Source organism: Macrotis lagotis, chromosome 1 (genome assembly GCF_037893015.1).
Source record: "Macrotis lagotis isolate mMagLag1 chromosome 1, bilby.v1.9.chrom.fasta, whole genome shotgun sequence".
Classification (NCBI taxonomy): Eukaryota; Metazoa; Chordata; class Mammalia; order Peramelemorphia; family Peramelidae; genus Macrotis; species Macrotis lagotis.
In genome coordinates this window covers 784,471,819-784,498,065 of record NC_133658.1, presented here as the reverse complement: position 1 = coordinate 784,498,065, position 26,247 = coordinate 784,471,819, and the positions used below count along the sequence as shown (strand labels likewise).

Genomic DNA, 26,247 nt, shown 5'->3' with positions numbered 1-26,247 from the left:
CTATAAATGACTCCTGCTTTTACAGCCTAGGCAAGACAGGGAGATCTAGTCTTAAAGAAGCAGAAAAAAGAACGTCAATTTTCCTCTCTACCAAATGAAGCATGAAAAAAGAGGACAAAGGATATAGTTATTATGTTGAAATTTTTATATCATATAGTATTGTTTCATTAAAATAGAAACCTGATAAATATTTGCCCTGAAAGCATGTAACTTTTACAGAGGAGCTAGAGATAAAAAAAATAACTGAGGAATATCAAAGTCTGTTATCATCTCAAACTTACATGTTTTCCTCTCCCCTTCTGAAATGGGAATTGGCCATCATTTCATGACAATTCAGGTCACCTCTTCTAAACATTTTACCCATCTGAATAGTCAATTATTATAATAGACTATCTTAATAAGACCTGTAGTCTTCTAGAGAGTTAACAACTCATTCATGGATTATAAAACTAAATGAAAATTTCCTGTAATTTATACAATACTAAAGTGAATGCTCTTAAGCCTAATTCACCAAGCAATTACAAACCTACAATGCACTTACAAAAGAGGCAACAGATGTCCCTCCCTTATTTAACCCCCCATCAGAGACCACTCTCTTAAACTCAATTACAAAGTTCTAATAGAAGGGCATAGCCAGGGTTAAGGCAAATGTCTCCTGCAAGCTATCATGTACCAAATGTTCAGTGATTTCTCTGATAGCTTTTATATTTGGCTCTAAAATCTGGATTCCTGATCAATAAGGCTATGAATATAAAAGGGAGTTGTGAATTGAAGCATTGCTTAACTTCAGGCTTAGGAAGACAAAAAAAGAGAACTGAACTTTCTGGTTTACTCATCACAAAAACAGGACCATGATGGAGAGAGTTGTCAAGTATCTGAGATGAAATAGTATAGTCTTTTGAATTTGAGGAATATTTAGTGGTAGATTATAGTTACAATCACTATGATGATATAAATCAGTTTATATAATGGTTCCTTTAAAAAGGAGTGGAAATAATAAAATCAATGAGATAACCAAATCCCAGAGATCAAGGAAAAAATATTACAAGCAACCCAAAAGAAACAATTCAAATATTGTGGAACCACAGGCAAGTGTCACACAAGAGTTAGCAGTTTCTACATTAAAGGACTAGAAGACTTGGAATAGATTATTCTGGAAGGAAAAGCACCTAGGATAAAATATCCAGCAAAACTAAATATTATATTTTCCCATGTATAAGATGCAACTTAATTTTGGGGTCCAAAATTTGGGGAAAAATGTATTGCATAAAGTTATATTCATCATGAAATTCAAGGTCCTTCTGCTCCTAGTTCCCAGGCATCTTTTGGGCAAGGCTGATGTGTGGATACAAGCTTAACCCATTCTGTTTTATGAACCTGAAGTACTGATTGGGTCCTCCTTTGAAATCAATAACTTCTATCAGCAATTCTTGCATCATGCTGAACCATCTTTGTGGACACAGGAATTCCAATTTCCCTTTGTTCTTCAATACATATCTTCAGTTCTCTCTCTAAATCAAGTCATTTTGCTGACTTGCCTCTCATGGCCTTCTTTTGCCTGGGTGTTTTCAGTAGGATTTTTTCTTCCCATAGCCAGTCTCATATTGTTTTCTCAGTTGGTGGAGGACCAAACAAATTAAGCAGCACTATTTCCATTCACTTTTGCAAACTGGATCACTTTGCAATTGAATTCAGCACTGTATGAAAATCTTTTCTGAGCCATTTCTGGGTAGGACTTGGCAAAATGTAACCTAATATACTGGTAACAAATGTGAAACAATGAGTGCAAAGACAAGAAGCTCAAAAAAAAAGCAGGAAATGCAAGTAAAAGAATCTACAAACCGTGCTCGCTTCGCTTCGGCAGCACATATACTAAAATTGGAACAATACAGAGAAGATTAGCATGGCCCCTACGCAAGGATGACACACAAATTCGTGAAGCGTTCCATATTTTTTAGGGGTGGCTAGGTGGTGTAGTGGATAAAGCACCGGCCTTGGAGTCAGGAGTACCTGGATTCAAATCTAGTCTCAGACACTTAATAATTGCCTAGCTGTGTGGCCTTGGGCAAGCCACTTAACCCCATTTGCCTTCCAAATAAAACCCTAAAAAAAAAAAAAAAAGAATCTACAAACCTCTGTATAAGATGCTCCCAGTTTTTAGAACCCAAATTTTTCCAAAAAAGAGTGCATCTTCTACATGAGGAAATATGCTAAAATTCTTCAGGAGAGAAATGGACATTTAGTTAAATAAATGACTTTCATGAATTCTTGATGGAAAAACCAGGATAGAAAATTTGATATTCAAAGACAAGCATAAAAGAAAAGTATAAAAAGGTAAGGCAAGAATAATCATAAGATTCAATAAAATTGAATTCTTTGTATTACTGTATGGAAATATGATAATGTAACTACTAAGAAATTTTTTATTAGGGCAGTTAGGAGGAGTCTATATATAGTAGGGGATATAGGCAGAGAGCATGGATGTGAGTCAGTTTTGCTGAGATGATCTCCAAAAATAAAATAAAGGGAGGAGAAAGAAGGATTCATTGGGAAAAGTGGGAAGGGAAAAGTAAAATTGGAAAATTTTTCTCATTTAAAAAAGTATACAAAGAAGAGCTTTTATAGCAGAAGTGAAATGGAGGGGATGGACAATGTTTCCTCGATGTAACTGATTCAAAGTGGGGGAAGAGTAATTATCACATTCAGTTGGATACAGGAACCTACTTAACCAGGGAAATAACAGGGGGAAAAGGAAAGGGTATATGGGGGTTGATAAAAAAAAAGATGGCAGATTAGGGGAGACAATGGTCAAAAGCAAAACAAAGTTTAGTGGAAGGATAGAATAGAGAGAGAGAGAGAAAGAGAGAATAGAATGAAAGGAATAGATTGCATAAAATGGTAGTAGATAGCAAAATGGATTAGAAACTATAATGCAACAATATATTTAAAAGAGACAAATTTGAAAAAGAGAGATACACAGAGCACTAAAGTAAAGGTCTAGAGAAGTCTAATATGCTTCAGTTGAAGGGGAAAAAGTCAAGGGTAGTAACCATATCAAATAAAGCAAAAGCATAATGAGATAAATAGGGAAACTATGTTTTGCTAAAAAGCTATGAAGAAATATCAAAACATTTACAAATAATTTCTCTGATAAAGGTTTCATTTAGCAAACATATAGGAATTTGAATCAAATTTTAAAAATAAGAGCCTTCTCCAATTGATAAATGGTCAAAGGATGTGAAGAGGGTTTTTTTTTGGGGGGGGAGAAACCTATTATCTATAATCATACTTTTAAATGGTCTAAAGAAGAAATAGGTACACAAATAAATTGTTGGTGGAGTTGTGAACAGGAACAATTTAAAATTGTGCCCAAATAGCTATAAAATTGTGCATACTCATTGACTTAGCAATACCAATACTAAGTCTGTAGCACAAAAACATCAAAGAAGAGGAACACAAACAAAAATAAACTAATACAGATGAATCAAAATGCAGTTACTTCATATAGTGTTAAATTAAATGACATCTTCAAATTTCACAATCTTGATGAGACATGCAGACAAACTATACAATGAAACTTTTCCTTTTAATGAAAGCATCACAGAATTGTAAAGTTCAAAGGAATCTTTAACATCATTTAGTGAAATTCTTTCATGTTAAGAATGAAGAAACTGAAACCCCAACAGAAAAAAATAATTTTCCGAATGCCACACAATTCAATTTCAGAATCATGCAAGACCCCATGTCTCTTAACAGAAACTCCTTCTACAATACCAGTGTCTGGTTCCAAATAAATGACCAGAAAGAAGAAATTGATCCTAAAAAAAAATCTAATGGGAATTTTTCAGTTCAAAATAATTTCTTATAGCCACAGGCATGTATAGAATAAGGGCCAGGTATATCCAGATATATATCCACAATCCCCTGCAGTTCCTATTTTTCTAGGGGAAAAAAATGATTAAAATAATTTTTAAAAACAGAGTAGTCAAATAAGTGCCTGGTTGCCTGAAGGAGTGGAACTCTTTATATTTTAACATCCAATTATATCTGAGATTTCATCAAATACAAATTTTCCCTTTAATGATACAGGTAACAGTCTATCCTTTCTCTTATCTTATTTGGTTTTCATTCATGTGTTTGCATCAATATGCTATAAAAAACCTGTCCAGCTCAAGAATTTTCTTTGCATTGTTCACATTTTTCAGATATTGATGGAAAACATAGACTGTATATATATATATATATATATATATATATATATATGTGTGTGTGTGTGTGTGTGTGTGTGTGTGTGTATATATATATAATATACATACATATATATGGTTATCCTTCTCTGTTAACATGTTATCAGTTCATAATTTTTTCTCTTTTCATCTATTTTGCATTTTATATTTTATAACAACTGCCCATATGTATATGATAATTTAAATTTGGGGAGCTCTTTGCATATTATCTCATTTGATCTTGACAGTGACCCTGGGAAGTAGATTTTATCAAAAACTTTTTTAATGTCAATAAGCAATAAGCACAGTGAGGTCTTATATTCACTCTATAAATTTTGTGATTATTAAGTATGTTCTACTATAGAAGTCACTTTCCAAAATTATTCATACATGTGTGGGAGGAAGGGAGCAGTTTCAAAAGTGTGTTTTAGAGATTGGGAACTAAATGTGTGATCAGTAATTATAAACATTCTCTCACCTTATAAACTGTGAGTTCAGGTTGGGAAGGTTTGTTGCTGTTTTTATTAGTCACTTCAATCATATCTAACTCTTCATTAGTCCATTTAGGGTTTTATTGGCAAAGAGACTGAAATAGCTTACTATTTCCTTTTCCAGCTTATTTTCCAGATGAGGAAACTGAGGCAATCAGGGTTAAATAATTTGCTCAGGGTCATACATCTAGTCTCAGAATGGATTTTTAACTCTGAACTTTTTGATTATAGGACTGGTATTCTACGCATGATGCCAGCTGAATAACTAATACTCTCTCAATTTGGTATAGTTTACTAGGTAATTTCTAGATTTTCTTCACCTCTTCCTTAAGTCAGCTGATTTACCTTAGTTACATTTTTGTATAAAATACTTTTATCTGATGGATTTTTCTCCACTTGTTTCCCATGAACAGGATTAATAACTTGTTTAAAAAAAGATTGTTGGAGTTTTAAGTATTTTACTATATCTTTATATTTTTTTCATCTAGCTTTGTATCACATTGGGTCTTGAGTTTAACAATTAGTTCTCTGCACACAGACAATTGATTCATGACTCCTACATCAGTAATGACTCATTTCCTGTCTATTAACTCAAGAGGTGACACAGTAGACAGAGATTCTTCAGGTGGTTCAGAGGATAGAGGACTGAGTCTAGAATCAGGAAGAACTGAGTTCAAATTTGTCTTCAAACAGAACTTGGACAGGTCTCTTAACCCATTCTTGATCAGTTCCTTGTCTATATAATGGGGATACACTGAAGGAAAAAAATGGCAAGCTACTTAAATATCTTTCCTAAAAAATCACCATGAGAGGAGCTCTCTGATAAAAACTCATAAACTAAGGACTCTAACTAAACTTTCGAGAGACAGAACCCACAAAGGGAACCAGTGAGGCACTTCTCCTACTCAAGGTAACCTGGAAAAGAGCAGAAAGGCTCTGCTCCCCGGGGTCGGAGGGGCGGCTCACCAGAGGGGTGGCCCACCAGAGCAAAAGAACTTCAGCCTCCTGGAGGCAGCCCCAGGGCACTGGGAGCTGAGGCTGACAGCAGCAGGGGAATCTCCTGAGCTGCACCCCGGGGAGCACCGGCACAAAGTGGGGGAACAGCGGGGGACCTCTGCTAGAGCGAGCACGTGGAGCCCAGCCCTCAGGGCACACAGTGAGCAGCTTGGTCTTTTGGCAGCCCAGACCCAGAAACAGAAGCAGGCCAGCAGGTAAGCAGGAGCCCCCAGGGCATGAGCCCATTGAGCTGAGGGAGGGGAGTGAAGAGAGAGAGAGACTGCCGAGCTCTGTCCGCTGCCCCTGGAACAGGACTCTGGGGTTCTGACCACATTCAGATCCTGATGCCAGTCTAGGCCCCCCCATAGAACAGCAGGCCCCCCCCCACCTCAGCCCCATGGCAGGGGGGGGGGTGCTTATGGTCATTCACAGACCAGGAGGGAGGACAGAACCTCACACACTGAGACCCTTGTGGGAGTGTCCCAAAAGCTCAGGAAGCACCCCAAAAACACAGGCTTAGGCTGGGAAAATGAACAAGCAAAGAAATAAGAGGAAGACCATTGAGAAATATTTTGCAAATGAGCCCAAGAAGGATCAAAATACTCAGTCTGAAGATGAGTAAGCACAAGCTCCTGCATCTAAAGACTCCAAGAAAAACAGAAATTGGGCTCAGGCTATGATAGAGCTCAAAAAAGACTTTGAAAATCAAATGAGGGAGTTGGAAGAAAAACTGGGAAAAGAAAGGAGAGATGCAGGAAAAACATGAAAATGAAGTCAGCAGCTTAGTCAAGGAAATCCAAAAAAATGCTGAAAAAAATAGCATGCTAAAAGCAAACTTAGGTCAAATGGATAAAACAGTTCAAAAAGTTATTGAGGAGAAGAATGCTTTAAAATGCAAAATTGGCCAGATGCAAAAAGAGATAAGAAAACTCTCTGAGGAGAATAAATCCTTCAGACAAAGAATAGAATTAAGGGAAATTGATGAATTTACCAGAAATCAGGAATCAATACTTCAAAACCAAAAAAAAGTGAAAAATTAGAAGAAAATGTGAAATATCTCATTGAAAAAACCAACTGATATGGAAAACAGACTTAGAAAAGATAATTTGAAAATTATTGGAATACCTGAAAGTCATGATCAGGAAAAGAGCCTTGACATCATTTTCAAAGAATTACTACAGGAAAATTGCCCTAATATCCTAGAAGCAGAGGGTAAAATAGAAATGGAGAGAATCCACTGATCCCCCCGAGAAAGAGATCCCAAAAAACCAACCCCTAGGAATATCATAGCCAAGTTCCAGAACTCCCAAGTCAAAGAGAAAATATTACAAGTAGCCAGAAAGACACAGTTCAAATATCGTGGAGCTGCAGTCAGGATCACACAGGACTTAGCAGCAGCTACATTGGAAGCTCATAGGGCTTGGAATACAATATACTGGAAGGCAAAAGAGCTTAGAATGCAGCCAAGAATGAACTACCCAGCAAGGCTGAATGTCCTCTTCCAGGGAAAAAGATGGACTTTCAATGAACCAGGGGAATTTCAAAGGTTCCTTTTGGAATGGCCAGAGCTGAACAGAAGGTTTGATCTTCAGATACAGGACTCAGGTGAAGCATGGAGATTGGAGGAGAGGGGGGGAAATATGAGGGACTTAATGAGGATGAATTGCATGTATAGAAAAATGATACTGATAATATTCATATGAACCATCTCAGTTAATAGAGCAGGTAGAGGGAGCTTTTATAGTTGAAGCACAGGAGAAAGCTGAATTTGAAGATAAAATATGGTGTAAAAATGGAGTCAATAGGAAAAAAAGGGAAATGGAAAGGGAGAAAGAAAAAGGAGAGGGGGAATAGTCCAAGATATTTCACATAATAAGATTTTTTTTATTACAATGAGCTATTGCAATGATATGGAAGGGGGGAGGTAAGGGGGAATGAGGGAACCTTTGCTCTCATCAGAGATGGCTAGGAGAGGAAACAGCAAATATACTCAATGGGGTATAGACATCTGGAGTAAGAAGGAGGGGGAAGCAGGGGGAAGGGGTGGGGATGTGAATAAAGGAGGAGAGGATGGACCATGTCGGGACAGTGTTCAGATATAACACATTTTCTTTTTTACTTCCTGCAAGGGGCTGGGATTGGAAGGCCTGCCCAGGACCATAGGGCCCGGTGGATTCTGGGTCTAAGGGGTGGTATGGGGGCTCAGGGCTTCTTGGCCCCAGGACCAGGGATCTGTATGCTGAGCCATTCAGCGACCCTACAGCAGAGTCAGAGTGAAAGGAGAGAGAAAAATATAGTACACGGTAGTGGAGAAATAAGAAAGGAGGGAGTTGCGATCAGCAATGGCAACAGTGGAAAAATATGGAAGTAACTTTTGTGATGGACTTACCATAAAGAATGTGATCCACTCACAACAGAGTTGATGGTGTTAGAACAAAGACTGAAGCACAATTTTTGTTATTATTATTTGGGGGAGGGTGCAGGGCAAGTGGGGCTGGGTGGCCTGCCTGGAGCCACATAGCAGAATGATCTTTGGGTGGCTGAGGCTGGATTCGGACCCAGGTGCTCCTGGCTCAAAGGCCAATGCTCTGTCTGCCACCCATACCCCTACTATTATTACTATTTTATTTTATTTTGGGTCTTTTTTTTTCTTTCTTCTTTTTGGTTTTTGCAGGGCATTGGGGATCGGGTGGCTTGCATGTCACATGACTGGGTGATTATTGGGTTTACGAGACTGGATATGGATTCGGGTGCTCGTGGCTCCAGGGCTGGTGCTTCATCCATTGCACCACCTGGCCATACCTACAATTATTACTATAATTTTTTTTAATTTTAATTTTTTTTCTCTCCCCTTTACTTTTTCGCCCAAGCAAGTCTATCTATAATCATGGGGGGAGGGGTATTTTGTTTACTTGTAAACAAGTATATTTTATTAATGTAAAAAAAACATTTGTATGAAATGAGAATAAAAAAAACATTAAAAAATAAAAAAGAAATAAAAAAAAATCACCATGAGTCAAACACAGCTAAATAACTGAAGAACAACAATGGAAACAGTATAGGAAGTGGAGGCAAAAAGATAAGTACAAATATGACCTTAGACTCTTATTCACAATACGAGGCTGGGAAAGGCATTTAACCTTTGCTTCAGTATCTTCATATGTAAAATGGGAATAATAATAATACCACTTGTCTAACAAGATTTCTGTATCAGTTAAACTAATGTATGTAAAGTACTTTTTAAAACATAAAGTACTATATCAATGTCAGAGATGAATATCATGATGATGTGAAAATATAATCAAGTTCATTTTTTGTGAGTCGCTTCAGTGTTCATCACTAGTGTTACCTGACTCTTTCTACAAAAGTTAATTTGTTTTATTTAGAAGTATGAGACTCCTTGGTAGTTACTGATCATTACTTGGTAGTAATTGATCAAGGAATTTGTCAGAGCTAAGCATCCTGTAAGGTCCTGGGTCCTGGAAGGAACAGATGCCTTTCCAGGATGAACTTGAGGGAGGAAGCAAGCATTCTGAGACAAGAATTTTGACTGCTTGAATCAATCTGTCAACAACCTTTTAAGAGCCAGATCCTATGCTGAGCACTAGTGCTAAAAAGTCAAAAAATGAAACTTATTTTGCCAAATGCTGAAGTGGATCTGCGATCTCACCAATTTGGAATTTCTTTCCAATGATACAGATTGCATTTCATTCATATTTGCCATTCCTAGGAGACCCCTATTTCCTTCCAGAAGTTTAACATAAGGGACCCATCCAACATTCTGGAAGCTTCCCTTGATTTCTGTCATCCTTCACATGAAATGACCAGACTGACTTCTTCTCCCACAAAAGATTTCCTTGGTGATGGATTTTATTGTCAATCTTCTTCATAGTTTCTCATTGGTTATATTTTGTAGCTTTTCATAGCTATCATGTGTCTGTGCTTCTATGTGATCTTTTTCTTTTCTGTTGATTATTCCATATCTCTGTAATAAACCACATTAGTAGAATGTTGATATTAAAAATATGGACCTTTGTTTCCACTAGAAACCTGGGGTGATTTTTAAAAAATGGTTTGTAATTTCCCAAAGGAAGTCTGTCACCTCCTCCTTCAGTTTAGTTTCATGGTCAGCTCATTTTTCAGTTCTATAGCTCTTCTAGAAGTAGAAATCAATAGTCACCTCTCCATCCAAATGTATATTACAATTTGGGGAAGACAAATCCTTCAAACACCTTTTTCTGTATGGATAACTACATATTTTGTTCCAGGAAACTCTATAATGCTCATGGTTACTAGGTCATCATTAGCAAGCAGGAGTATCCATAGGACCTCATCATTCATAAGAATTTCTCCCTCCAATCTAGTCTATGTGCAAGCTCTCTTCCATTACAATAACGAATACCTATAATAACTATGTTTCCTCATTTTATTCCTTACCTGATATTTGTAAGATGTTTATAATGCCTGTTTACATTGTTATCAGAGATGGCGGAGAGAATATAGGCACTAAGTTTAACTGCTCCTGGTTCCCCTCAAAAATTACATGAAAGAAAACCCTTAACAGAAATTTCATCAACAAAACCCAGAAAAAGAAGATAGGAGAAGAACACCTACCAACAGGCCTGTCTCAGGGGACCATGGTTAAACCGAAAAGGGAGAACAGAGGTAGAGTGCAGGGATAGCTGTGGGGTGAAGCGAAGAGGACCGCCCTTAGTCACAGAGACTTTGGTGATTGGCAAGCCTGAGAACCAACTTTAGCTGTGGATTCCTTGGCTGGGGGGGAGAGGAACTCTGGTGAGCCCCATTTGGGGGGTGAGTTCCAGCACAAAGAGTTGCTGAGTACCCTTGGAAAATGACCAGTTGGGCTCAGGACATGAGTTCTATAATTTTTCCAGAGCCCTCTTTCCAGAAGGAAGGACCACCACTCCCCACCCCCTCAGGCTCAGGTGTGGGCAACAGAGTTCACTTAGCTGAAAGGGGATTAACTTCCTCCCCCACCCCAGGGCACAGCCCATTGTTCAAGAACAATTCAAACCCTGCTACCCTCCTCCCTCCTTTGTTTCTCCCTCCAGGATTAGGGGAAGACTTCAATCACTCCAGAGAAAACTGACTGGCTACTGACTCATGCTTGGAATTACTAAACCAAGTGAACAAAACCTCTAATGTTTTTCAAAAGCAAACCTTTGAAAGCCAGCCAATCCCCAACACAAATCCTAGGAAAATGAAGAAAGACCAGCAGAAAGAGGTACCCAAAAAGAGAGATCTAGCACTTCTGAGGAGAATATGAATTGGTCCCAGCACAGAAGGACTTCCTGGAAGAAATCTGGAGGGAGTTTAAAAATCAGTTGGAAAAATTGGGAAAAGAAACTCAAGAGAAAATTAATACATTGCAAGAGAAAATTAATACCTCACAACAGGAAAAAAAATCCTTGGAAAATACAATTGGACAAATACAAAAATAAAATAATTCTCTCAAAACTTCACTTGGGCAAATGGAAAACTTCAAAAATAGAATTGACCAATTGGAAAAGGAGTTGCAAAAGATAAATGAAGAAAATTATTCCCTAAAAATAAGAATGGAATCAGTGGAAACTAATGGCTTCATGAAACAAGAAGATTCTGTTAAACAAAAACCAAAAAAAGAAAAAAGAAAATGTAAAATACCTCATCAGTAAAACCACTGACCTCCAGAATAGATCAAGGAGGGAGAACCTGAGAATTATTGCTCTTCCTGAAAACATTGAATTGGAAAAAAAGCCTGGACTTAATATTACAAGATTTAGTGAGGGAAAACTGCCATGATATTGTGGAACCAGAGGCAAAATGGTTATTGAAAGAATACATAGCTCCCCTCTGGGAAGAGATCCTAAAATGAAAATACCAAGGAATGTTGTGACCAAATTCCAGAACTATCAGATATAAGAAAAAATCTGCAAGCAAACCAGAAAGAAACATTTTTTTTTCTTGACTATATATAATTTATTATTTGTTTTATTTATTTTTATCATCTATATCTTTTTTTGAGTTTAAATTTAATTTTATTAAAGATATTATTTGAGTTTTACAATTTTCCCCCAATCTTGCTTCCCTCCCTCCACCTCCCCCACAGAAAGCACTCTGTCAGTCTTTACTTTGTTGCGATGTTGTACCTTGATCCAAATTGGGTGTGATGAGAGAGAAATCATATCCTTAAAGAGAAGAGAAGTCTAAGAGGTAACAAGATCAGGCAATAAGATATCTGCTTTTTTTCCTAAATTAAAGGGAATAGTCCTTGCACTTTGTTCAAACTCCACAGCTCCTTATCTGGATATAAAAGGTACTCTCCTTTCCAGACAGCCCAAAATTGTTCCCGATTGTTGCACTGATGGAATGAGCAAGTCCTTCAAGGTTGAACATCACTCCCATGTTGCTGTTAGGTTGTACAGTGTTTTTCTGGTTCTGCTCATCTCACTCAACATCAGTTCATGCAAATCCCTCCAGGTTTCCCTGAAATCCCATCCTTCCTGATTTCTAATAGAACAATAGTGTTCCATGACATACATATACCACAGTTTGCTAAGCCATTCCCCAATTGAAGGACATTTACTGGATTTCCAATTCTTTGCCACCACAAACAGGGCTGCTATAAATATTTTTGTACAAGTAATGTTTTTACCCTTTTTCCTCATCTCTTCAGGGTATAGACCCAGTAGTGGTATTGCTGGGTCAAAGAGTATGCACATTTTTGTTGCCCTTTGGGCATAGTTCCAAATAGCTCTCCAGAAGGATTGCATGAGTTCACAGCTCTACCAGCAGTGTAATAGTGTCCCAGATTTCCCACATCCCTTCCAATAATGATCATTATCCTTCCAGGTCATACTGGCCAATCTGAGAGGTGTGAGGTGGTACCTCAGAGAAGCTTTAATTTGCATTTCTCTAATAATTAATGATTTAGAGCATTTTTTTCATATGGCTAAGGATCACTTTGATCTCCTCATCTGTAAATTGCCTTTGCATATCCTTTGACCATTTGTCAATTGGGGAATGGCTTTTTGTTTTAAAAATATGACTCAGTTCTCTGGATATTTTAGAAATGAGTCCTTTGTCAGAATCATTAGTTGTAAAGATTGTTTTCCAATTTACTACATTTCTTTTGATCTTGGTTACATTGGTTTTATCTGTGCAAAAGCTTTTTAATTTAATGTAATCAAAATCATCTAATTGGTTTTTGGTGATGTTCTTCAACTCTCCCTTAGTCATAAACTGTTCCCCTTTCCATAGATCTGACAGGTAGACTAGTCCTTGATCTTCTAATTTGCTTATAGTATTGTTTTTTATGTCTATGTCCTGTAACCATTTGGATCTTATTTTGGTAAAGTGTGTGAGGTGTTGGTCTAATCTAAGTGTCTTCCATACTAACTTCCAATTATCCCAGCAATTTTTATCAAAGAGGGAGTTTTTATCCCAATGGCCGGACTCTTTGGTTTTATCAAACAGCAGATTACTACAATCATCTCCATCTGCTTTTACACCTAGTCTTTTCCACTGGTCCACCACTCTGTTTCTTAGCCAATACCAAACAGTTTTGATGACTGATGCTTTATAATATAATTTTAGATCGGGTAGGGCTAAGCCACCTTCTTTTGCACTTTTTTTTCATTAAGCTCCTGGCAATTCTTGACTTTTTATTTCTCCATATGAATTTACTTACAATTTTTTCTAACTCGTTAAAGTAATTTTTTGGAATTTTGATTGGTAGGGCACTAAACAGATAGTTTGGTTTTGGTAGAAATGTCATTTTTATTATATTAGCTCTACCTATCCATGAGCAGTTGATATTTGTCCAGTTATTTAAATCTAATTTAATTTGCGTGGGAAGTGTTTTATAATTGTTTTCAAAAAGATTCTGAGTCTGTCTTGGCAAATAGCCTCCCAAATATTTCATATTGTCTGAGGTTACTTTGAATGGGATTTCTCTTTCTAGCTCTTCCTGCTGTTTCTTGCTAGACATATATAGAAAAGTTGAGGATTTATGAGGGTTTATTTTATAACCTGCAACTTTGCTAAAATTGCTAATTGTTTCCAGTAGTTTTTTAGATGATTTCTTGGGATTCTCTAGGTAGACCATCATGTCATCTGCAAAGAGTGAGAGTTTTGTCTCTTCCTTCCCAATTCTAATTCCTTTAATTCCTTTTTCTTCTCTAATTGCTGATGCTAACATTTCTAATACAATATTGAATAGTAGTGGTGATAATGGGCAGAAAGAAACAATTTAAATGCCAAGAAGCCACAATGAATATTTCACAGGACCTGGCTGCATCAACATTAAGGGATCGAAGGGTCTGGAATGTGATGTTCCAAAGAGCAAGGGAGCTTGGAATGCAGGCAAGAATCCACTATCCAGCAAAGCTGAGCCTTTTTTTCCAGGGGAAAAGATGAATATTTAATGAAATGGCAGACTTCCAACATTTCCTATTCCAGAGCTAAATAGAAAATTTGGACACCAAAGAGGAGGCTCAAGAGATACATGAGAAGGTAAAAATAAATTATTTATTAATTGATCAATCAAATAAATAAACAACCAAACAAACAAATACATGAATGAATAAAGAAAGAAAGAAAGAAAGAAAGAAAGAAAGAAAGAAAGAAAGAAAGAAAGAAAGAAAAGGGTAAAGAAAAAAGAATGCTATCCAATAAGATGAAACTAACTATATACCCACCTGGGAGAAAGATTCTCATAACTCTTGAGAACTGTAACTCTATTAGAGAGAATATACTTATCCAGAAGTGATGGATATCATGATTTATCTATGAGACTGCTATCTAATAAGATGAGACTGGCTATATCCCTACCTGGGAGAAAGACTCTAATAACTCTCGAGATTTGTAACTCAATTAGGGAGAATATACTTAGCCAGAAGTGATGGATACTCATGACTTTTCTGTGACTCAAATAGAATGATTTAAAAACAATAACTCCTTAAAAAGGGGCAGAGTAAGGAGACAGGAAGATGGAGAAGATTGGATGGGGTAATTCTCATTACATTAAGAGGTACAAAAGACCTATTACAATAGAGAGGAAGAAGGGAGGACATGAGAACAATCTGAATCTTTCTCTCATCAGACTTAGTTTAAAGTCAGCTTACACACACTTGGTTAAGCTAAGAAACTTATCTTATCTTTCAAGTATTAAAAGGGGAAAAGGGGAGGGGGATGGGGAAAAGAGAGAAAAGGGGGAACTAACAGAAGGAAGGGAAGAAAGAAGGGGAAAAGGCAAAGGGGTGAAAAGGGGGAGGGTGGTAGATATAGGAGGGAAAATAAACAGAGAAGTTGAAAGAACCACAGGAAGACATAGACAGCAAAACTCTACTAGTGGGAGACCTCAACCTCCCACTCTCAGATTTAGATAAATCTAATCATGAAATAAACAAGAAGGAAGTTAAGGAGGTAAATAGACCTAGATCTGATAGACTTATGGAGGAAACTGAATGGGGATAGAAAGGAATATACCTTTTTTTCTGCAGTATATGGCACTTAACACAAAAATTTACCATGTACTAGGACATAAAAACCTAATGATCAATTGCAGAAAGGCAGAAATAATGGATACATGTTACTCAGATCGTAATGCAATAAAAATCATATACAATATTGGGCCAGGGAGATATAGACCCAACACTAATTTGAAGCTAAATAACATCATTTTAAAGAATGAGTGGATAAAACAACAAATTATAGAAAAATTAATTACTTCATTCAAGATAATGACAATAATGAAACAACATACCAAAACCTATGGGAATCATTCAAGTTGGCTGTCATGGGATATTTTATATCTTTAAATGCTTACATGAATAAATTAGAGAAAGAGGAAATGCAAAAAAATTAGAGTGAAGAACAAATTAAAAAACCCCAATTAAATAGCAAATTAGAAGTTTGAAAAATGAAAGGGGAAGTTAATCGAAAGCAAGAAAACTATAAAGAAATAAAGAAAATAAAGGAAAACTAATAAATAAAACCAAGAGTTAGTTTTATGAAAAAGTCAATAAAATTGATAAACCTCTGGTAAATTTGATTTAAAAAAAGAAAGAAGGAGAGGGCTAATTAGATAGAAGCTAGAGAAAGTGCGTTGAGGTGTTCCACAGCTCTAGTGCTGGCTTTGATCAGCACATTCCTATTTTCTCCCTAGAGGGTCACCTGTACCAAGTAGAATATGCTTTTAAGGCTATTAACCAGAGTGGCCTTACATCATTGGGGTCCGAGGGAAAGACTGTGCAATAATTGTTACACAGAAGTAAGTACTGGACAAGTTATTGGATACAAGCACAGTGTCTCGCTTATTCAGAATAACTGAAAACATTGGCTGTGTGTTGACAGGAATGACAGCTGATAGCAGATCCCAGGTGCAAAGAGCTCACTCTGAGGCTGCAAATTGGAAATACAAATATGGCTATGAGATTCCTGTAGATATGTTGTGTAAAAGGATGGTAGATATTTCTCAGGTCTACACACAGAATGGTGAAATGAGGCTCCTTGGCTGTTGTATGATATTGATTGGTATTGATGAAGAACAAGGCCCTCAAGTATACAAATGCAACCCTGCAGGCTACTACTGTGGATTTAAGGCCACTGCAGCTGGAGTCAAACAAACTGAGTCAACCACTTTTCTTGAAAAGAAAGTGAAGAAAAAATTTGACTCTACATTTGAACAGAGAGTGGAGGCAGCAATAACATGCCTGTCTATTGTTCTATCCATTGATTTCAAACCTTCAGAATTAGAAGTCAGCATGGTTACAGTTGAAAACCCTAAATTCAGGATTCTGACAGAACTGGAGATTGATACACACCGTGGTGCTCTAGCTGAAAGGGATTAATACTCTATTAGTCACCCTAATCAACTATATGCTGACCAGGATATTTGGTAAAAACCAACACATTCATCAATGACTGATTTGAGAAAAGACTCATATCCCCCTAAAGTGGACCTGGCTCTGTATAAATAAAATGGACATTTTAAGGAAAAAAAGAAAGAAGAAAACCAAATTGCTAGTATCATAAATGAAAAAAGGTGAACTCACCACCAATGAGGAGGAAATTAAAGTAATATTTCAGAATTATTTTGCCCAACTCTATGCCAAAAATTTTGACAATCTAAGTGAAGTGAATGAATGTTTACCAAGAATATAAGTTTCCCATGTTAAGTGAAAAGGAAATTAAATACCTAAATAACCCTATCTCAGTAAAAGAAATTCAACAGGCCATTATTGAACTTCCCAAGAAAAAATTTCCGGAGCTAGATGAATTCATAAGTGAATTCTATCAAACATTTAAGGAACAATTGGTTCCAATTCCATATAAATTCACTGGAAATAGATGAAGACAGAACTCTGCCTAATCTTTCTACAATATCAATATGGTGTTGGTACCTAAACCAAGAAGAGATAAAACAGAGAAAGTCATAGACCTATCTCCCTGATGAATATAGATGTAAAAATCTTAAATGAAATCTTATCAAAATGATTACAAGTTATCACTAGGATAATACATTATTATCAAATAGGATTTCTCCCAGAAATATTTATCCTAGTTGAATATTATGAAAACTGCTAGTATAATTGACTCTATGAATAACAAACCTATCAGAAATTATATGATCATAAAAATAAATGCTGAAAAAGCTTTTGACAAAATACAGCATCCATTCCTACTAAAAACACTAGAGAGTGGATTGTTCCTCAGAATAATTAGCAGTATCTATCTGAAACCTTCTACAAGCATTATATGCAACAGGAATAGCCTAGAGGCATTCCCAATAAATTCAGGGTTGAAACAAAGATGCCCATTATCACCAATATATTCAATATTGTATTAGAAATGTTAGTTTCAGCAATAAGATAAGAAAAAGAAATTGAGGGAATTAGAATTGGAAAGGAAGAGACGAAATTCTCACTCTTTGCAGATGACATGATGGTACACCTAGAGAATTAAAAAAAATCATCTAAAAACTATTAGAAATAATTAGCACCTTAGCAAAGTCATATGATATAAAATAAACTCTCATAAATCCTCAACATTTCTATATATGACTAGCAAGATACAGCAGAAAGAGCTAGATAGAGAAATACCTTTCAAAGTAACCTCAGACAATATAACATACCTGGGAGTCTACGTGCCAAGGCAGACTCAAAAACTTTTTGAAAACAATTACAAAATACTTCTCACACAAATAAAACTAGATTTAAATCACCAGACAAATATCACCTGCTCATTGATAGACTGAGTTAATATAATAAAAATGACAATTCTACCAAAATTACACTACTTGTTTTGTGCGCTACCAATCAAAATTCCAAAAAATTACTTCAATGAGTTAGAAAAAAATGCTAAATAAATTCATATGAAGAAATAAAAAGTCAAGAATTTCCAGGGATTCAATGAAAAAAGGGCAAAAGAAAGTGGCTTAGTCTTACCAGATCTAAAATTATATTATAAAGCATCAGTCATCAAAACTATATGTTATTAGCTAAGAAACAGAGTGGTGGATCAGGGGAATCAACTAGGTACAATAGCAGGAAATGATTATAGTAATCCTATGTTTGATAAACCCAAAGAGTCCAGCTATTGGTATTAAAAATTATCTCTTCAATAAAAACTGTTGGGAAAATTAGAAGTTAGTAAGGAAGAAACTTGGATGAGACCAACACCTCACACCCTATACCAAGATAAGATCAAAATGGATATAGGATTTAGACATAAAAACAATATTATAAGCAAACTAGAAGATCAAGGAGTAGTTTACCTGTCACATCTATGTAAAGGGAAGCAGTTTATGACCAAGGAAGAGATGGAGAACATCATTAAAAACAAACTAGATAATTTTAACTACATTAAAATAAAAAGCTTTTACAAAGGGAAAAAACCACTGTAACCAAGATCAACAAAAATGTAGTAAACTGGGAAACAATTTTTGCAACTAGTATTTCTGTCAAAGGACACATTTCTAAATACACAGAGAACTGAGTCAAATTTTCAACAAAACAAGCCATTCCCCAATTGAGAAATGGTCAAAGGATATGCAAAGGCAATTTACAAATGAGAAAATCAAAGCGATCATATGAAAGCGATCCATCCATAGTCTTATGAAAAATTGTTCTAAATCATTACTTCTTATAGAAATACAAATTAAATCATCTCTGAGGTACCACCTCACACCTCTCAGACTGGGTCATTATGACCAGAAAGGACAATAATCAGTGTTGGAAGGGATGTGGGAAATCTGGGACACTAATACATTGCTGGTGGAACTGTGAACTCATCCAATCTTTCTGGAGAGCAATTTGGAATTATGCCCAAAGAGAAACAAAAATAAACATACCCTTTGATCCAGCAATACCACTACTGGGTCTATACCCTGAAGAGATTATGAAAAAGGGTAAAAAATATAACTTGTACAAAAATATTCATAGCAGCCCTGTTTGTGGTGGGAAAGAATTGGAAATTAAGTGAATGTTCTTCAATTGGGGAATGGCTTAACAAACTGTGGTATATGTATGTCATGGAACACTATTCAGTAGAAAGCAGGAAGGATGGGGATTCAGGGAAGTCTGGAAGGATTTGCATGAACTGTTGAGTGAAATAAGGAGAACCAGAAAAACATTGTCCACCCTAACAGCAACATTGGGGTGATGATCAACCTTGAGGACTTGCTCAATCAAACAGTGCAACAACCAGGGACAATTTTGGGCTATCTGCAATGGAGAATACCATCTGTATCCAGAGAAAGAATTATGGAGTTTGAACAAAGACCAAAGACTGTTATCTTTAATTTTAAAAAAAATCTTATTATGTAATTTTGCTATCTCTTATACTTTATTTTTTTTTCCTTAAGGATGTGATTTCTCTCTCATCACATTCAACTTAGATCAATGTATACCATGGAAACAATGTAAAGACTAACAGACTTCCCTCTGTGGGGAGTAGGGGGAGGGAAGCAAAATTAGGGGAAATATTGTAAAACTCAAAAAAAAATCATTATCACCCTTCTGTGAAAATGAAAGAGAATGAAGGAATAGATCCTGGGTATGGTTCAAGGTGTGATAGGGATGGGAAGAGAAGAATTTAGCATGTAATTAACTAGTTAGATACTGGATAGAGCATATAAAGAGCATTTCCACAATACAAATACATGTCTGATAGAGTAACTTGCTCCTTTTTTTGTAAATAAATCCTTTCAAGGTTTACATCAACTCAGATAGCTTCAGGGAGGAATCCTAGTGAAAGACTGAGTATTGGGCATCTAAGCAATGGTAATGAGATTGGAGCTAGTGAAAGTAGGTTGGAACAGAATATCAAGCTCAAGACTTAAGTCCCAAAGAAAGTTGGTGGAGCATCATAGGTCATTTGGGGTCAAGTTAAAGTTTGTATGCCTCTGGAAGAAATCATTAATCTCCCAAAACAAAGTCACAGTAGCACCAGCACCATTACCCAGAAGATCTATATGATTTTATCCAAATGACTAAAAGAAAACACCATGCCCAGACGGTTTTCTTCCCTTCCCTTTATATATGACCATTTCTCAAACTATAACAGGATCACACTTTGGATAAAAGCATAGCCCCAAGTACATTTATATATTCTATTAATAAATTAAATGATGGATTGTATTTATATAATACTTTCAAATTTTTGTCATTTCATGCTATTTCAATTTATCATATTTTAACATATATATAAGTGCATCTGTATATAAGTGCATCTATATATAAGTTCATATAAGCATATGTAGATTTTTTTCAAATGAACATAGTCTCTTCAAAGAATTAGTATTCTATTGGAAGAATAGAACATGAAGGTAAATGAATAAATATAAAACAATTTTAGAAATGAGTCATTAACAAATTAATTAAGGTAGTGAATCAGAGATTCCAAATTGGAGGTAGTTCTTTCTTGAAGGAAGATAAGATTTCTGAGAGGAAGATAAGTAGGGAATACATTCCAGGTTTAGAGGAAGAGCATGTGTAAATGCCAGGAGTTTGAGGAACAAGTCCAGTTTGGCTAGAACATAGTGAATATGAAAAGGAGTAATATATAATAAAGATAGAAAGATAGGTTGGAGCCAGCCTACAGAGCACCTTAAATGTCAAGCTGCAAAATTTATATTCTAAACTTGAGGTCATATGAAGTCATTGAAGGTTTTTAACATGGGGGTGAGTGAAATGGTAAGACTTGGTAGAAACATTATTTTTGGCATTTTGGCAGGGATGGATTACAGAGGGAGATACTGAAAGTGGGGGGGGGGATTAGGAACGTATTGCCCTGATATAAATAATAGATGACAAGTGTCAGGATAAGAGTTGTGGCTATGTGAGTGGACAAAAGAAAAGTAACATGAGATGTTTTAGAGCAAGAATTGGAAAGACATGGCAATTGACTAGATTTGGGAAGTACAGAGTTGGGGATTTAAGAAGAGACAAAACTTAAAAATGACTCTCAGGTTGGGAGACAGAGGATGCTGCACCTTCAATAGAAATAGGGAAATCTAAAAGAGATATGGATTTAGGATAAAGATGATTAAGTTTAGGATTTGTGTGTTCGATATCTGGAATAAGGAAGAAAAGTTTTATATTTATTTAAAATGAAACTGAGGGAAAAAAATTTAAATAACTTGGACAAATGAAGTGAATTCACAGAATCACAGAGAAGGTTAACTGACACCCACGTTAACAATATTAAATAATCCCCTTTTTTCAGATATATTAAAATGTTGAAGGGGTAAAATTCCTCATTTTCCAATTGTGTCACTTTACCTCCAAAGTCTATTATTGTTAAATTTCCCTCAGGAGAGGTTGGAGAGTTGCCATTTAATTGTCATTGCCCATAAATTAAAAGGACTATTCCAGTCAGGTGTCATTCCCAGTGCTCAAAGCCTCTGTGGTGTCAGACAAAAAACGCTGACAAGTGAGACAAGAAGAGCCTAGCCAATGAGTCCCTACCTAGCCAATGGCTCTGCCCAGGACTAGAGCCTAATTAATTCAGTTCAACTTTTATTTTTTGACTTCATCTGCATCAAGTATAAATTACCAGCAGGCTCAAATGCTGAGCTTAGCAATCCAAAGGACACCTAGGGAAAGGAAAGCCGGCAGGAAAGATATTGTCTTTTTTATCTTCACCCTTGTGCAGTGTGTAAAATGGAGAATGAAAGCCCATAAAAAGCTATGTTCCTCCATTCTCATAACTGTGAAAAATCACATTTCTTCCTGACCCAGAGGATTATTTCAAAGGGATATTTGGAGAGAATTTGACCCATCTTGGGAAAGTCTGACTCCTAATTGGCAGTAAAAAATAAAGGACATCAAAACTCCACTAGGAGGTTATAATTGTAGTAGAGGACAAGTTTGGCGATTCACAGTGTAAAACTTGAGAAATAATGGTGAACCCAAGTGGCTTTAGTGACCACTCTCCTTCCAAAGCTGTGAAAAATTTCACACATCCAGCCTGTTGCAAAAGGTGGGAGGATGGAGAATAGGAGAATAAATAGAAATTGCCTCTTTATTTTATTACATTATTTTCACCTGACTTTATTTTTTGAAATATCTATGTATATGTGTGTATGTATACATATATTTACAAATACACATATAAACAAGAATGTCTTATATGTATAATAGTGCCTCTTACTCCTACCCTTACATGCTCCCCCTTGCCTCCTCTTTTTCTCTTTCTCTCAGACTTTCGTGCCCTCCCTTCCTCCTTCCTATTACTTCTCTCTTTCCCCTTTTCTTTCCTTTCCTGTCTCCTCCTCTCTCCTCTTCCTTCTTTTCTTGTCTTCTCCCTGTCCTTTCTCTGTTCCTTTCTCTTTTCAATTTTTCTTCCATTTCACATTTTTCTTTCACCCCTTCTTTTTCTCTTTCAAATCCCTATTTTTGCATTTGTTTTTACAAGAAATCTTTAACCAGCATGATGGACTTTTTTGCATTTGAAGATTTTTTTTGTGTCAGCAGAAAAAGTCTATTAAAAAACTTTCCTATTTCTGATCATTTAGACTTTTAATTTATTTTACTTGGCCCCCTGAGGGCATAACTAGGAGCAATGGATGAAATTTACAGAATCAGATTTTGGCTCAATATTGAGGAAAAACAATGCAAGTAGATTAAAAACAGAAAAAAAGTTACTTCACAAGGTTCTTTTGGTTCTAAATTGATGTTCCTACTATTCCTAGCTTGAGAGGGATTCAGCTTTGGGCTTGATGGCAACTTACCAGTGATGCTGTAGAATAAATTTGTATTTCAAATACAATTTAGACTAGCTGACCTCTCAGTTACATAATCTTAGTAAAACAACCAGTCAAAGCTATGATTTTATTTTTCCAAAGTTATTTTCCTTAAAAAGGTACAAAATTTTCAGGTAATGAGAAAAACTTACTAAACTCCCCATATATATATATATATATATATATATATATATATATATATATATATATATATATATACATATATATAATATTCAACTATATATATATATACTATATAAGTATCTAGAGAAATATGTTTAGAAATGCTCATATATTCAAAAGGCAAAGGCAATATAGAAAAAAATTCAGGAGATAAAATTTTTGAGTTTTCTTAGTTATTGGAATCTGAATTTCTATGGAAAAGTCATCTGGAAAAGACCTTAGCAGAGAATTTTGAAAACAGCTTTAAAAGGAGAGGCCTTATGTGGAAGAGATGGGCATGAAAATTGGGTACAGAATGACATTTTTAAGTAAGAAAGAACAGTACAAGTATAATAGAGGAATATTATTTTTGGCAAGGAGGGATTATAGAGGGAGAGACTGAAAGCAGAGGGGAAATTAGGAATTTATTGCCCTGATATAAATAATAGATGACAAGTGTCAGGATAAGAGTTGTGGCTATGTGAATGGACAAAAGAAAAGCATCATGAGAGATATTTTAGAGTGAGAATTGGAAAGACATGGCAATTGACTAGATTTGGGGGAAAAAAGAATGCATTGGAAATAGGAATGAATGAAATGGAGGCAGAAAATAAAAATATCAAAGAAATTAGTGATGGACTTCAAAGCTCACACACAGTTGATGGAAGAGATCAAGAACAATCACTAGAGACTCTAAGAAGGTGATGTCATAATGAAGTGTGGGGAAGATTATAATTTATGTCAAAACTGGGGGTAAAGAGTTAGCTTTGGTGCTAGAAGGACCCTTATCCAAATAATGTCTTTGACATATACACTGCTATTAGCCTGAACAAGTTTCTTAGACTCTCAGTACTCTCTGAGATTCTAAGTTGCAGAGAAGATATAATCATGCTTTGGTAGGAGTTTCCTATGCCAATGAAATCACAGGTCTTCTTCATATTCCTGGATGTATGAGTAATTTGAGTATTTAAATGCTATGCTTAAAAATTATTTCACTCAAAATAGGTTTAAAATATAAAATTTGAAAAAAATCTGGTCTCTTAGAAGCTAGGTTTGAAGAAGAAATACATTTCTTTTTTTAATTGATATTTTATTTTTCCAGTTACAAGTTATAAAAGGTTTTCAACATTCATTCACATGCATATGCACATTTGTAAGTTAAATAACTTCTTTCCACCCTCCCTTCCTACCACCCTCCCCTCAGCAGTGAACAGTCAGGTCAATATTGTACATACACATGTGTTTAACATGTTTACAAATTAATCATTTTCAGTAGGAGGAATTAGGATTAAGGGAAAAGAAAGAAAACCATGAGATTGGAAAGAAATACACAAGAGAAATTTTTAAAAAGTGAATGTAGTGTTTATTCAGATTCTATAGGGTTTGGGTCTTTTTTTAAAGTTTTAGTGTGGTTTGGTTTGGTTTTTCTTCCTCTGGTTGTAGATAGCACTGTCCATAGCTGGTCTTCTAGGGTTTTCCTAGCTCTCTAAACTTCTGAGAGGAGCTATATCCAACATGGTTGATCAACTCACAATGTGGTTGCTGATGTGTACAATGTTCCCTTAGTTGTTGCTCACCATCAGTTCCTATAATTCATTCCAGGCTTCCCTAGAGTATGACCATTCATGGCTTCTTATAGAACAATAGTACTCCATAATATTCATATGCCATAACTTATTCAACCATTCCCCAATTAACGGGTATCCACTCAATGTCTAATTCTTTGCCACTACAAAAAGAGCTGCTAAGAATATTTTGGAATATGTAGGACTTTTTCCATTTTTTATGATTTCTTTGGGATATGTCTCATACTATTATTGCTGAGTTAAAGGGTATGATCAGTTTTATTGCTCTTTGAGCACAATTCCATATTGCTCTCCAGAATAGTTGGATCAGTTTACAACTCCACCACCAATGCATTAATATCCCAATTCTCCTACAACCTCCCCAACATTGATCATTTTCCTTTTTTGTCTCCTGTTAGTCAATCTGATAGGTGTGCCATGATACCTCACAGTTGTTTTAATTTGCATAAGAAATGCATTTCTGAAAGATGATAAAGGTCAGAAAATGCAGACAGCCTGGATATTTGAAAAGAGAAGTAGGAGAATAAGCAAGTCAATTAGTAAGTTATCAGGACAGAATGAAAAGAAGGAAAAGGAAGAGGAAGAGAAGAAGGAAGAGGAGGAGAAGAATGTATATAACTCTTTAATGTTGACAAAATATTTTACAAATATTATCTCATTTTATCTGCACATCCCTGTGAGATAGGTGCTATTATTATTTCCATTTTACAGACAAGGGAACTGAAGCTGCCAGAGGTTAAATGACTTGCTCAAGGTCAGGAGGTAAGCAACCGAGTTCAGTTTTGAACTCAGGTCCTCCTGCTTCCATATCACAACTTGCAGCCTCTAGGAAAAGATAAATAGAAAACAAACTCCTTAAGGGCAAAATCTGTTGCAGAGTGTGTTTTGTCTTGGCATCCCCTTATCCTAGTATTAAGCCTGGCATGGAACAGTCACTTAGTAAATGCCTGTTGATTGAATCAAGATCTAACAAAAGTCCTACTTGTTTGACAAATGTTTTTCTTTAGGGGTTTTTTTTAATTGCATTTGAGGAGGCAGAATGGATATTTCTGTTCAGTCTAAAAGAAAAATAGCTTCTTCAAAAGGGAGCTTGTTAGTATTGCTGGAAGTTAAAATCAATGCCTCAGCCCTAAGAAGGCCAAAGAGTTAATTAAGAATGTTCCATACCTGGAATGGGAAGGACATCTCTAAAACTTGTGACACAAAAGGGAATGAGAATACATTTTCAACCTAAGGCTGGTAGGATAGCAATAAGAAGAGAGAGAGCTGTCAAATTCAGATCAAGAAAGGGCATTCATGTTGTGCCTACATTATTTTAATTCCTCCCTCAGTCTTGATCCAGAAACAACTATATATTTATTCCCTCTCCTAGAAAACATAATTCATGAGTCCCCATTTAGTAAGTTTATTATTTTTTGTAGAGAAAGCCATAGTGACTGAAATTGGGACTTTAATCTTATTGTTCTCAGCAAATTCAATCTGAGAAGGTCTAAAGGCAGAAGAATTCCATAGCTATGGTTAATCTACATTTCTATTAC

General features: G+C 35.9%; 1 non-coding gene and 1 pseudogene across 1 annotated transcript; both read left to right on the top strand.

The window, feature by feature from the left end:
- The first annotated feature begins 1,843 nt into the window (after positions 1-1,843).
- Positions 1,844-1,955, top strand: LOC141510332 (U6 spliceosomal RNA). The gene has a single exon (XR_012474830.1). It is a non-coding gene; the product is annotated as a U6 spliceosomal RNA (small nuclear RNA).
- A 13,859-nt stretch (positions 1,956-15,814) lies between these two features.
- On the top strand, positions 15,815-16,566 carry LOC141507013 (proteasome subunit alpha type-6 pseudogene; annotated as a pseudogene).
- Positions 16,567-26,247: the final 9,681 nt, after the last annotated feature.